We start from the raw sequence: 14,221 nt of genomic DNA, 5'->3' as shown, positions 1-14,221 counted from the left end.
TTCAGCTGTACTGAAGTTTAACCTTCTGGCTTCCCTTTTTTTTTTTTTTTTAATATACAATTCAATGTCATGCTTGAGGTGGGGGGGAATCTGCTTTTTTAATGACGACAAAGCACTTCAGACAGAACCACAAACAAAAACCTAGGAAGCATATTTGGGAATCAATTTTTAGCCCTAGAAAAATCATGTCTTTCACACTAAAGGGCAACTGGTCATACATTTGAAGTACAACACATCAGCAAATCTCAACTTCTGAGTACATGGTCAGTCCTTATTCTTTGGTTTGATTAGCTCCAAACATTGTCTTTTCCTGTCAGAGCTGTGCACTGATTGACTCACTGCTCTGGTATCTCACTGAGTAAAGAATGGCACATTTCCTCTGTAATTTGTTTGGAATGCTCCCGCAAAGATCACTTCTGCTTTCCTTTCCTGTGCTGCCCCACAATGTCCCTTTACTACCTCAGCAACCGTAAGGCACTTGTCATCACCTTCGAGGGCTCGCTTCAGCTTACTCCTACCCTGCCTACTACTGTGAACTGTCAAAAGATCTGTTTCTTTTCCATATTACATCAACTGTTACTCTCCTCCACCTCCTAACTGTACTCAAAATACCACCAATGCTTTCTCCTATAATTTTCTGAAATCAGGTAAGAACTTCTTGTAAATGTTTACAAATGTTCTCTTTCAGCTTGCAAAACCTTCTCTTGCCAGAATGCCACACAAAAGCATTGACACCTGACTGATAGATAAACTGACTGCTTAGTAGTCTGATGACAAATATCCCTGCTTCTCCGCAAGTCACCTATACATTTGTATCCATCTATTGTATCCTAAACTGTAAATCTCTTTTGAAGAGAACTGTCAGGTACAAGGGGATCATCACCTATGACGATAATATAAAAGAACAAACACATACAAAGGTGTAAATACATGTAGCATCACTTTTTAAGAAATGTGATTAGGTAGGGTTTTTTGCCATAAATGCTTTGTTTTCTTCTGCACCCTTAGAAAACATCAGTTCCTTCTTTGACTAGATTGCTACTAGACAAACAAATTTGTCTCTCGGTAGTCAGTAAATAGAGTGATTTACCATTCAGTGAATCATAAAAATTCACTTCCAATACGTGGCAATATATTGGAGGTAATATATGCATGGCAAAGAGAGGAAGAAGAGGAAAATGAGTTAAGGAATGCCTCCACGGCTAGACTTCACTTTAGCCCCTGCAGAAACCTGATGACCTGTCATTATCCATATATATCATGGCACAAAACTGGAGAACAATCTGTGAGCTATCAGTCTCTGGGAGAGGGGGGAAAAAAAAAAAAAAAAAAAAAAAAAAAAAAGCTATAGGTACCTTCTGACTTATCCGTGTTTTCATATGAATTAGGAAAATTCTGAATCACAACCAGGTTTGTCTTTTTGTGTCAGCATTATCATCAGAATTAAAGCAGGATTAATCCAGTAACTTCAGTTATTTAACGTGCTGGGCGTTGAACTAGGAAGAAGGATAATATTAGACTATGCATGAAATGATGAAGAATGTTAACCACCCTGTAAAGCTACAAGAAGTGCTCTAGCACAGTGGCGATGCAAGCCATACAAAGCGCAACTCCTTCAATAAAGAATTCTGTGGTCCTGCACAATTTTATCTGTTCAAGTTCCCCTGCTCATCTCATCTTCTCCTGCATCACCCAGAAAAGTTGGCCGCAGAAGGAAAAAAATATTGCTTTAACTACCAAGAGTTGATTTTTTTTTTTACTACTTGTTCACAAGACAGAAGCCATGTTGCAAAAGTCTTTAACATACCTATGTCTTTATGAGCATTGCATTGTTTTCATTTCCTTCTGGAGTTCTGTAACAGCTGTTACTACATAGTTCCTATCATTGGGTATTGTACCAAGTCAGTTGCATTTTCAATGTTCAAGAATAATCTTTCCCATGTTCACCTCATTGCTCTTGTATTTATCTACCGTTTCCTAAAAAGACGTATAATAGTTCAGTTGGAAGACACCTTCAGAGATCAAGTCCAACTGCCTGACCTCCTCAGGGCTAACCAAAAGTGAAAGGATATTAAGGGAATTATCCAAATGACTCTTGAACATTGACAGGCTTGGGGCATCAATGACCTGTAGGAAGCTTGTTCCAGTGTTTGACCACCCTTGCAACATTATTTACTTTTATTTTTTTAAATAATCCCCAGTCAGAACCTCCCCAGGTGCAGCTTTGATCTGTTCTCCTGCGTTCTATCAGTGAGACTGGCACCTTCCTCTGCGCTTCCCCACCTCAGAAGCTAGAGAGCAGTGAGGTTACCTCAAGCTTCTAGAAGTTGAGAACCCTCTTAACTAGATGAAGGTAAGCAGTTTTGGGTAGATTACATTTCGTACAGAATTTCCCTTGGGTGTGAATTCATTTGCAAATACAGAGCAGCAACAAGAAAATATAATTTTCCTCACATATGAGGAACAGACTGACTTTTAATCAATAACCACTTTTAATGAATGCTATTGATATATCAAAGCAATGCCATGATAGATCATCCATTTCACACAAGATGTTTCCCAATGCTTGAGCATGTGAGTCTCACTCGGTATCTGTTCATGGCTGTCTTCTTGTTGACACTAACAAGCATAAGACGGGATCTCAGAAATATAAATGTATTCTAGAACAATGCACACATGACACCTACTTGTCACTGTCATGTAGCAGGCTTTGGTTGTGTGGAGATGGCAGATAGCCATGTGTTTTTATTGCCAATTCTGGTCAACTGTATTTCTCTTTATTGCTGAAGTCAGGTTGCTCTTCACTACTGCACCACAGGAAGCCATGACTTCTTGGCCCCAATTTTGACATTCATTATTCATCAAAATACAGTTTTCATTTGCTTCCCTTGAGAACAGCAGAGTATCACTATAAGGTTCTTTCAATACAACTTCACCCCCTTAATACACACAGGGTTTGCTGACAAGTAAGAGCTCCTCCTTCCCTTGAGTAAGGTTCATATTAATAGGACTGGATGGTGAATCACAAGATGGTATCAAACCACGCCTCCTGCCTGCATAAATGCATCATTTAAGCACCCTCCTATGCCAAGTGCAATGATTTGATTGCAGAAACTAGCATAGGACAGATCTCCTAAGTGAGCAGCATACCTTGGAGAAATAACTGATTCAAATTCACAAATATTAAAGCCCCTATGCATCTTCAAATGGATCAGAAGGAATCGCAGTTCAGAAGTAGCAAGTTTCATATTCTCTGGAAATAAAATATCAAAACCTGATGGCATTAGCTGTAATGCAAGCTATAATTCATTTCAATTCAAGACATCAGCAATATTTTTTAAGTACTGAGGTTTAGCCAAGAATCTAGGAGCATCTGAAGCAGGCAGGATTTGGCTGAAAGAATTAAAAGGCACAGCTGATAAGAAGTTTGCTTCTAAATCTAAACATCACGAAGTTAGAGCAGCTGAAAAAAGCTTTCTTATGTATGAAGACAATTCAGTCTCATAGGTATCCCCTAATGCAACTGTTTGGACAGACACTTAATCCCATATTCAGCAATTCAGCCACCACTCCTAAACTCAGTTTGATGTCTTACAGGTAGCAGCTGCACATGGGCTATGCAGCTAAGAGGCTGCATATCACAGGAACACCCAACTGTTCCTGAAGTATGTTAGATCTCTTCTGCCCTTAGTCAGAGGGTTCGTGGCTGAGGCCAGGTCAATGTGAGTGCAATTGCCCTGCTAGCCTCTACAAGCACAAAAGAAAGCTACTTTGTGGAGAAAAAAAAAAAAAAATGTTTCCTGGATCATGCTTCCACAAGTCTTCTGGGTAATACAGTAAATAAATCCCACCTTAAAGAATCACATCATATGTTTTCTTTTCTACCCTCCCCCAAGATCCATTAGGTAATTTCCTGCTTATTCATTAGACATTCTAGTTCTCAATAACTGTTCTGCCAAACAGGTAATTTTCTACAGCAACCAACAGTGGATACTGAATTCATATGAACACTATTTCTGATGTTCTCTCTCACAGCAACATCCTCAGGGGGACATTGCTAAGTCTATGGGGATTGCGCTGCTATCAGAGTAACAGAAAAGGATAGAATAAGGACTGGAGAACAGAAAATCATAACACTATTGTATCAATGCCAAATAGTAACAGCCCTTCCTGTCATCCACTTAGCTTATCGGTCAATTCCTTTTTATGTTAAAAAGGAATAAAGAATGATGGCCTTTATAATATCACCTTCACTTAGGTTTTAATCAAACCAAAGTGTGTACTAGCAAAGGATTGGTGTAAATTTGTGCAGAGAAGAAGGAAAACAAAAGAGGATTAACTCTATTTTTATTTCTATTTCTAGCTGATATTAAGGCTATTCAATTCATATTAGTAAGATCTTATTGCTTCAAGAAAGAAGACAGAGCAGTCTAATTTTAAGAACTGAGATATGACCAGTTCTCCTGCAGTTCAAAGGAGGCTCAAACAACAAAAAAAATAAAAAAATAAACTCTTTGACTGTGAGCAACTTATGCTTCCTCAAAATTTTTTCAAAAAATTGTCTGCCCCTAAATGGAAGAAATGCAATGCATACTGTTTACAAAAAATGGCAAAACACCAGAAGGTGCGTTACTGAATCCTGGTAACAAATGGAAATAAGAAATGTAATATCCCACTACAAATCTTGAGTCATGTTGCTCAAACAGGAATTATACTAGAAGTTCGTATTGCATTGCTCCCATACATAACATTGGCACATCTTCATTGCAAATGCTATTATTGGAACATCTCTGGTACTGCAATGAAAGAAGAGTGCTACATAGCTGCTTCTTAAGAACTGTCTGATTCTGGAATGGAAAATGAGTCAGTTGGGACTAGTGAATTCTTACAGAAACTCTTTTCAAAGTGTTTTTTTTTTTTTTTTTAAATTTGTTTTTGTTTCTTAATAATTCCATTGATTTTATTCTTAACTATAGGTTACCTACAGAGTCTGCTTCCATAAATGTTTTGTGTAATTTAGCATAACTTCTACTGTGTATGCAGTAAATCTTTGCTATACCATATTGATCTATTTGGCTATTCGTGATACTAGTAAAAACTAAGCTTTCTAAATTCTTATCCTCTACTGTTCAGCCTTAATTAACTCTTTAAAATCATACAAATAAAATACTGAATAGTGCTGTTCTCCATGGGACTAATTCCTGATGAAGCTATGCAAACAGCATCAGCCACTACCATGTTACCTCCTATAACACATCTTTCTGCATAAATCTGAAAACAACACTTTCCCTTAGAGTTTCCATCAAGCAGTTTCAAAGCTCATTTTCTACTGGGAGAGGACACAAATTTTTTTTATAGTTTTAGTGCAGATAAACACTTAAAACTATTCACAAGCAAAATATACAAGAATACAGTAAAGAAAACATCCATAACCAGTACAATATATTTATTTCACAGTAAAGCCAATGATCACTTCCTCAGTGGTAGTCAGACTGTCCTGATCTACCCTAACATGTCCAACCCTATTTTTCTCTCCCATTGAAAATTTATTTCTGCTTTGCACACTGGAACAAGCTCCTTGATGCTCCAGTCCTTCACAGTTTCTTTGGTTGTATACAAACACGTTTATTTTTAAAAAGCAGTTCCTAGGAGACATGCCCTACAGAACCATCTAGCAATAAATATTATAGAAAAGGTTTTTTTTGTTTGTTTTGTTTTCCTCTCCTCCAATGGGTTTCTGGAAATATCTTGAAAGAGTTCACTACGAGCAGTATTACTCTGACATTTCTCCCTTAAAAATAAATAAATAAGAAGTTCCTGTTTGAGTTTCCATTTTCCAACATTTCTGGAATAAGCAAGAATCAAAATTGCATTTGTAATGCTGCAAACCTACTGATGAGCATTTGAGATCTGAAAGATTGAAATCCCTGTCTCATATTTATATCTTTCACAATTGATGCACCTGGGTAGGTGTGAGGGAGATTAAGTATCTTACAAGCCCTTGCTGAAAAAGTGAGATTTTTGTTCCATGCTAAAAACAAATTTTGCAAAGTAACACTTAAATAAGCACCTGCAGTATTAGTCCCCAAAGTCAATGATGCATATTTTTCTGAGGAATACATCTGTCTTTCAATTCAGTTTTTCATTTATTAAGGGGCAGTTTAGTTTATGTTAAAATGATACTGAACAACTTTACTTCAAAGACATACGTTTGTACTAAACCAACTACATTACATCAACAGTATTTCAAAGGCCTCAAATGCACATATATAAGAAACAGATGTAGATAGCTGTAGCTCTATAATTGTATACAGGAGCTGTTTGAATACTGTGAAAATACTACAACCTTGTTTTCTTCCTTGAACACTTTTAACATGCAACTTTCTTCAATGATGAAACTTACAGAAGGCTGAACTTTTAGGATGTGCTCATCATTAGAGTCTCCATATATTTTTTCTATATTTTCTTTTTAAGGCAAAAACAATCAGATGCTAAGTGCAGTGATTTACCTTTATTATAATAGATAGTATAGCTGACAGCACTATATAAGCTTAAAACAGTTGACAGGTACATTAAAACAAAACAAAAAATAGTGAAACAAGTGATAATGAAACATTCTTCCAACAAGAAATACATTTGTAAAGAGAAGTTCTACAGTGCTGTCCTCCTGCTAGCACACAGGAACTTCTCTTGGCAGGGGAGGGCTAGGTGTTGCTTTGCCCCGAGTAAGATCTGTGAGAGTACAGGCAGCTTGAGCACTGTCTTCCCCAACTGATACTTTGGGAGTAAAGTTAACTTTGACATGAAAGTAACTCAAGTTAATTCATACTTTATCTGTAATCAGTAAGAGCTGCTTCAGTAATAAATAAAATTAAAGTTGATACAAATTTCTAATTTTTATTTTGCTATATATTTAAATAATGCTATGAAATTGTATGATACATTAAAAACATATAGAATACAAGATGAAATCAACCCATATATATTATAAATTAGAAATTCTTTATTTGCTAAAAATTGCTGAGACTATCACATTTTTAATAGAATAGCATTTATTTGACCAAAACAAATGATTATTTTGCAAATACTAGACAACTAATTACATAATGTACCTTTACAAAATTACATAATATGGGTGCAGCATGTTTCTGTGTTTTCTGTTTGAAAAATAGATTGTTTAATAACTCAACAAAGCTATCTGTAAACCAAGGAAACAATAGAGCAGATGTTGACTGTTGTCTTGTGCCTCACAGACATAATTAAACACAGTGAAACACTCATGCACCCAAATAATAGCGGACAAACAAATACAAGAATAGCACTCTATAAACATAAACCTCATTTACTGGGCACCTGTCGCATATTAATCCACGATGTTTAAACCAGTTATAAAAATGGAAAATAAGGTATTTATCTTCAGACTATACAAACTACAAATAATTTCTCGCAGTAGTAGCTGTAACTTCTGTAAAACCGATTTGCACAATGCTGACTTCCATAAAGCTGGGAAAGAACCATATTTTCTATTGTAACAAAGCCAAGACAGGGCAGTCACATTTTCTGTGAGCAAAAGTTACATGAATCAATGACTCTGAATGATCCAAATAGACTGAAAACATTGTGCCTGCTGTGTAATACAAAATCTTAAGATTCCCCTGGAAAGCCAGTTTTCTTTGAACTGCAGAACACGTTCCCTGTAATTATTCCCCTCCCCCCCACCTCCTTTTGTAAAGCAATAATGGAAAGTAAAGACTGGATTGAATAAGCATCAAAATAAGTGTTTATTTTCTAGGATAGTGTCCCATGACATTGCTTAACACTATTTCACATCAGAATTTGAGGGCTTTTTTTAAAAAAAAAAATAAAAAAAATCCCTCTTTATCTACATTTCTATCTAACGTAAATATATAAATATATTCTCTAGTAATAGCATTGTTGATTTAGTATTTGAAAACACACATTATGTGAATAAATACAAAATTAAGTACCCATTTCCACAGTTCCTATTAAAAAACAATGTTTTCAGATAAGTCTAAAAATTAACTCATATTTACTGCGAAACAGAGAAACATATTTTTGCTAATAAAAAAATCCCGATTTTAAAGTAACGCAAATGCTTTAGGGAGTGCTATTACACTGTTATAGTAAACAAATCAATTTTGTACCCGTTATCTAAAATGCATATTTTGCTTTTACATTTTACTTAGTTATGTCTAAGAAGACAGAATATAATGTCATCTGCATCTCTTTATGTTAATAAAGCCATACTATCATCCTTCCATAGACAACACCGTAAAGCATAAATACCAAATGGAAAACAAATGGAAGCATAACGCCACTGTGAAGCAAACCAATCAACCCTAAAACAGCTGAGATAGATCTCATCCAATAGTTCATTCATTCTTTATAGAAAATATTCCTAGGTGAATCAGATTAAAAAAAAAAAAAAAAAAAAAAAAAAGGAAAAAAAAGCAGCTCTGAAAGATTGTAGAGCCCTAAATTCTTTTGATTTATGAAGGCAGCATATACTGCATTGAGCAAAACAACTCAGCATGCGGGGACCCTTTTTCCTGAAATTCCTTTATTAACACAACCTGGCTCTGCTAGTGAACAAGAGCAGTGGTGTGGTGTATATAAATCATTAATAGTGTGTTGTGCAATGGCTGAATTTCCTGTGTGAGTTGGAAAGCCTTCCCGCACAATAGGGATTTGGGGGTTGGAATTGGCTGCTATGAAATGTACTTCATCATTCTCTGCATTTGACGCTTCCCAATAGCTTTCTACTTTTCCTTTTCCTTTTCTCCCTCAAGCCCAGCAACTGCAATAGAAATTTATTGGATTTCATGCCTGCAAAGAAAATAAGAGAAAAAGAAAGAAACAGGCAAGCCCATTTGGAAGGAAAAATATTTTCCCATCATTTAAAAGCAGGCTGTGTTCAGATAAAGTCTACTACTTATGAACACTTTTTTTTTTTTTATGTTTAATTTACTGCTTTAAACTGAAAAGAAATTGAAAGAACTACTAAAAGTGTGGTTAGTCTTAAGAAGAAAAAAAAAAAAATCAACTATCACTGAAAAGGCAATTACTCTCTAAATGAAGTCATTTTCCACTGGAACATTATTTATTTAAGAGCAGGAAGAAAGGAGGGCAAATATCTATGCACAGGGAACTCTTGAAGTTAGCCTCATCAGCACTTTTACATTGGGTGTACCAAAAATCTTTCCACAAAGCAAGATATAAGTTCACTTGCATGTGGGAAGCATGATGTTCAAAGTAGAGCTAGAAGAAGAGAAACAGGAAAGGGAAGGAGAAGATGAAGAAAAAAAAAAAAAAAAAAAAAAAAAAAAGAACTCTTGAAAGTGCAATGGCTGAATTTCCTGTATTTTTGCAGATACTCAAAGTGAACTTGGAGGGAACATTGAAACTACTTATCTTGCCTCTGAAGTACACAAATAAACAAAGTACAACAACAAGAAAGTTGAATGTCTTGTCAAATTTGACTGAAATGAAATACCAAGTTTTCTTTATATAGCTTTCTGCACTAAAATATTCCTTTTAGGGTCACTCTTAGAAAAATTACAAAGTAACAAAGTGACCAATGCTGAAAAAGCAGTCTCAAACCATATGCTACCCATCAGGAAAAATGACACATTATAAAGTTAACTAAGGATACAATTGGTCTTCTGTCTAGGCCAGAGCAGCATTCACTATATATCAAGCATCAGCACCACAGAGAAACAAGTTCATTGGCATCTAAATGGCAAATGTTTAAGATATTTAGAGTGCAGTTTTGCAGAGCTGAATGTGCTACAGTCAGAACAGGGAACCATTCCAGTGTGCCATTTTGCACTTGTGCTGATATCCAGCAGACTAGAGATTACAAGAATAAGCCTTCAATGCATGCAGAAGTCCCTCTGCATTACACAATAATGACATTCTGAACAGAAATAAATGAAGCCCCTGCAGTGCTATTCTGTCAGATTTTGAAAGTAAATAACTTAGCTTCTGACAAGAGAGATGTTTTTTTTCCCTCCTCTTGCCATAGAGCATTAATTGAGCTATGCAGCCATGTAACATCCCAGAAAGGGGACTAATACATGACAAGGAAAAAAGCAATAAAAGAAGGGAAATGCATGGAATATATGAGCTGATTGACTTCCTTTCACCCCTAAATTTTCTCACTAGCTCTGCATTGACAAGGTCATAATATCAGGGAAAACTTTGAACAGTTTTGTTATCGTCTTCCTTTGTAACTGGAGATGATGTTCATTGTTTCAAAAGAGTACTTTAAGTTCACTCTGTCTTATGAAAGATGGTGGCATTATGAAAACAAACACATTTTAAAACTATTATCACTCGTTGTTTTAAACTGAAGAAAGTTCCATGCTCATAATCAATATTTCTAGTTAACTATTAAATTTACGGAATGCTTACTTGCCACTGTAGAGAAATTAAGAATAGCTACAAAACAAGAGGCTATGAGAAGCAAAAGCAAAAAAGCAGCCTTCAAAACTCTGTAATAAACATAAGCGTAATTCAATAGGAAATTAAGGAGAGGTGTATCACAACTATAAGTTTATACATACCTCACACAAACATGAGATACAATTAAAATTCATGTAGTTATAAAACAAAGCATATTCAAAATATTACAATATAGGACACAGGAAGACCAACCATTTTTAATATAAAGGGTCAAAAATTAAATTTAAAAATGGTCTGAGTTGAAAGCACTGGTATTGTTATTCACAAGCATCTGAACATCTTAAGTACTTCTATTCTAAAGTAGCACAGACTTTCCTTCATATTGGGGGAGGCGGGGGGGAGGAAGGAGAATCACTGAACAAAAAATAATTCACTGAGTGCTTTAGTTCTTCATACAGTATCTAATTTTGATTCTGTGTGTGTTCAACAGAACGAGAAAGAGCAGGATCAAAACACATTGAGATCTCTCCACAGCTGGAGCCTGCTACAGCGCAAAAGACCAAAGGCCCAACTACAACTAGTCAGGACACTATAGACATTAGATATGGTATTTTCTCTAATTAAATTCACCAGGCTGCAGTACTGTTAGAGTAGGAAGGAAAGCAAAACGTGAGAGAAGTCAATGGCACTGCACTAGATAACTCTGAGGTAAATGAGTAATGCTAGCAGAGAAATGACAGGAGTTCCTCAGGAGAGCTCTTGTACTACACATCACACTTTAAAGCTGATAAATCAATTGCACATACACCTTTAAAAGCCAGAAAAGCTTCAAGGATTCTTGGAGGGTGTTGACTTCTTTCCACTAACATTATTATAACCATATAAAGCTAGGTGATAAATTCTAGTGTCACAATTCTTTTTATCACTTCATTTCATTTATGTTACCTATTCAAGATTTACAAAATGTTTTAAATAGAATGTTAACATGCTGGTAGCATTTATTTACCAGATTCAGAAACACACACATTGAAAAACAAAAGCTTCGTAGTCCAGTGTTTCATGGCTACTGGTCAAAAAGGTAACCAAACTGAATGAAACACCTACTAGCTGCAATGAGGAAAAGCCCATTTAGATAACTAAAGCATGCTTTCCTTGATAGAAAATGCCACCGCACATTTGTTTCTCCCAGAAAACCACCACATACAAATTTAGCAAATACCATTGAATAGTGACAACTTATGAATAGCTGACACAACAAAACATTCCGTCATCACTGCCCAGCCTATTCAGAGAGCCCTGTTATAAAAGCAATGACTGCAAGCTCAAGCTATTCACCTGCTTCTGCCACGTGGAAGCTCCTTCGCAACTGCTCTTGCTCTTATATTCCAAAGCAGCAAGTCCTTAGCCGATTTTTTTTTGTGTGTATGTCCTCTAATATTTAAAGAGCTGGGTACTTAACTAAAGCACTTCCTCTTGTTGTAGTGAGGAAAGTGACCTCGCTCAACAATGAAGTAGTCAAATGCCCAAACTAGCCCTTATACACAATGAGAATGCAGCACTTGCTCTCTAAGCCACTTCTCAATAGTCTCTGGAAAACAATGAAACAGCTCTTGTGAGACAAAAGATGTATAAAGCTTTTAATTTCTCTTGAATAAGGGCTACAGTCTCGCATACCAGCTTGGAAGTTTATCGCGGAATGCCAAGTGATTTATTTACTCTAATTAAGACAAACAGCACATCAAGATGTGACTCCTTACTCCTGCACTAACCCTGCTTCTAAATGCAACATTTACTCTCCCTCACTTTAAGGTCCATTTCATACATACAGTAAAATTCCCTAAGAATGCTACACTGCCCCCTTAGGTGAACATGAAATTGCTTCTACCATGATAATAACTTTTTTTTTTTTTTTAATAAAAATTAACAGAGTACTATAATTCATCTGACCAAATACAGTTTTTTACCCTACACATATGAATAAACAAGCTCTATGTTTCTCTTGGGGCAGTGAAGCTGGTTAAATGAATCAGAAAACCCTGGAAAGATTGCCTACCCTCAGTCCATCAGCTACTGGACAATTATTCAAGGCCCAGCTGTAAGAAAAACAGATGGTGAGTGAGCATTAGTAATGTGAACTTCTTTTCACTCATGCAGTCATAAGCAGAGGTTGTATGTTCTCACATGAAAATTGTCATGAAATAGCAGACTGAGGAACAAAATTGTGCAAAGACTGCAATTTGTAAGGTAACAGATGCCTTAAATTTTCATGAGTTCAAGTCAAATTTACCAATTTTACAGAAGAGACATAGTGAGTGAGTAATATAAATGGACTAGGTAAAGAATGGCAATGTTTTCATAATACATTTAAACAGTGACATCACAAAACATCTGTTATTGCATTCAGCTAACATACCTGATCCTTTGAAGACTCACTAAAGTATAAAATGCAAAAGACGCATGCACAGAAATGTAACTGTGATGGTGGCATTCAGCAACTGATGTTTGCTCTCTATAAAAATGTATCCAGAAATTGTTCACCCATTTTGGTTCTTCATACAATTTTAGCAAAGACAATTTGTTCTAATCCTTTTTCCATTATTGACACTATCGACTGCATCAATTGAAAACACCATCAAATAAAATCAACATTGAATTTAGTCATGAAGAAACAATGTGATAAAAAGTCCTTCAGACTCCTATATATCATCAGATCCAAAAGCATGACATAAGTAACTGAGTGGGGAATTCAGCTGTTTTCCATAGTCATAATGCTTAAGGCCCAAATAAAATTACATTAATTTACCATGTAAGCACTAACGGAATAGCTGGGGTAGAGATGGAGAGTTTGTTGTGTTTTGTTTTCATGGTGGATTTTTTTCATCACTGATACAAGAGCTGTATTGTGAACTACTTTCTTGTTAAAGACAGAAAAGGTTGATATTGAAGTTTCAGTTCAATTGTTTTCGATCTGTGAATGTCCACTATGAGCAATTGCTCCATTTAAAAGGAATTACCCTTTGTACAAACCACTTCACTATTTAAAATAAACCACATGTATCATCATTAAACAGAAAAAAAAAAATACCAATTTTAAAATAATGACAGTGTTACTGTACACTGGAATATTATGTTTCAAAAACACAGTTGACTTGGTGTTTTCTGTGAAGTAATGAACTAAATAACCCTATTTCCTGGTAAGCATATCACAGGGAAACACAAGTTAACAGAACTAAGCTTTCATTAATAAACTCTAAATCTCAATTTACAGGTGGTTGAAATTTGCTGCAAAAAATTACATTGCACTAGCATTTGATATAAGCTTAAGTTCAATGCAAGAATTTCTTGCGTTAGTGTGTCTAATTAAGGAGGACAAGAGAAAATAGATGAATTTAGCTGTTTCTAACACTGTATAATGTTATAAAATTATAGGGTACGCAGCACAAATTAGAGTTGCTTTTCGGTGTCTAAGTATTGACACTAGACAAAATTCTAAGCCAAACGCACCTACATTTTTCCTAACTGTCATTATCTTTAAAGTGACACAAAAGTGCCCAAATCAAACTCTTTCATCCTTCTTCTGTTCACTGCTGCCACTGATACAGTCAGTTGCATTTAACGTTTGAAAACTCTTTCTGGATTTCTAAAATTGGACTTTCTCTAAGATGCTTTTAGGTTATTTCAGACAACTTCAGACATCTAAATTAACTCAAACTTCCTTCATGTCCTGTTGGCTTTTTCAAATGAATATTTTATTGGTGGTTAATCTATAACATGAACTAGGCCTCTGTCCTTTTGT

General features: G+C 35.6%; 1 protein-coding gene across 32 annotated transcripts in view; it reads right to left on the bottom strand.

The window, feature by feature from the left end:
• Positions 1 to 14,221, bottom strand: part of RBFOX1 (RNA binding fox-1 homolog 1) — an 895,957-nt gene that overhangs the window by 291,875 nt on the left and 589,861 nt on the right. The gene's annotated exons all lie outside the window — the stretch shown is intronic.

The sequence above is a fragment of the Anas platyrhynchos genome, chromosome 15, assembly GCF_047663525.1.
Source record: "Anas platyrhynchos isolate ZD024472 breed Pekin duck chromosome 15, IASCAAS_PekinDuck_T2T, whole genome shotgun sequence".
In the NCBI taxonomy this organism is placed as follows: domain Eukaryota; kingdom Metazoa; phylum Chordata; class Aves; order Anseriformes; family Anatidae; genus Anas; species Anas platyrhynchos.
This window is presented reverse-complemented; position numbering and strand designations above follow the sequence as displayed.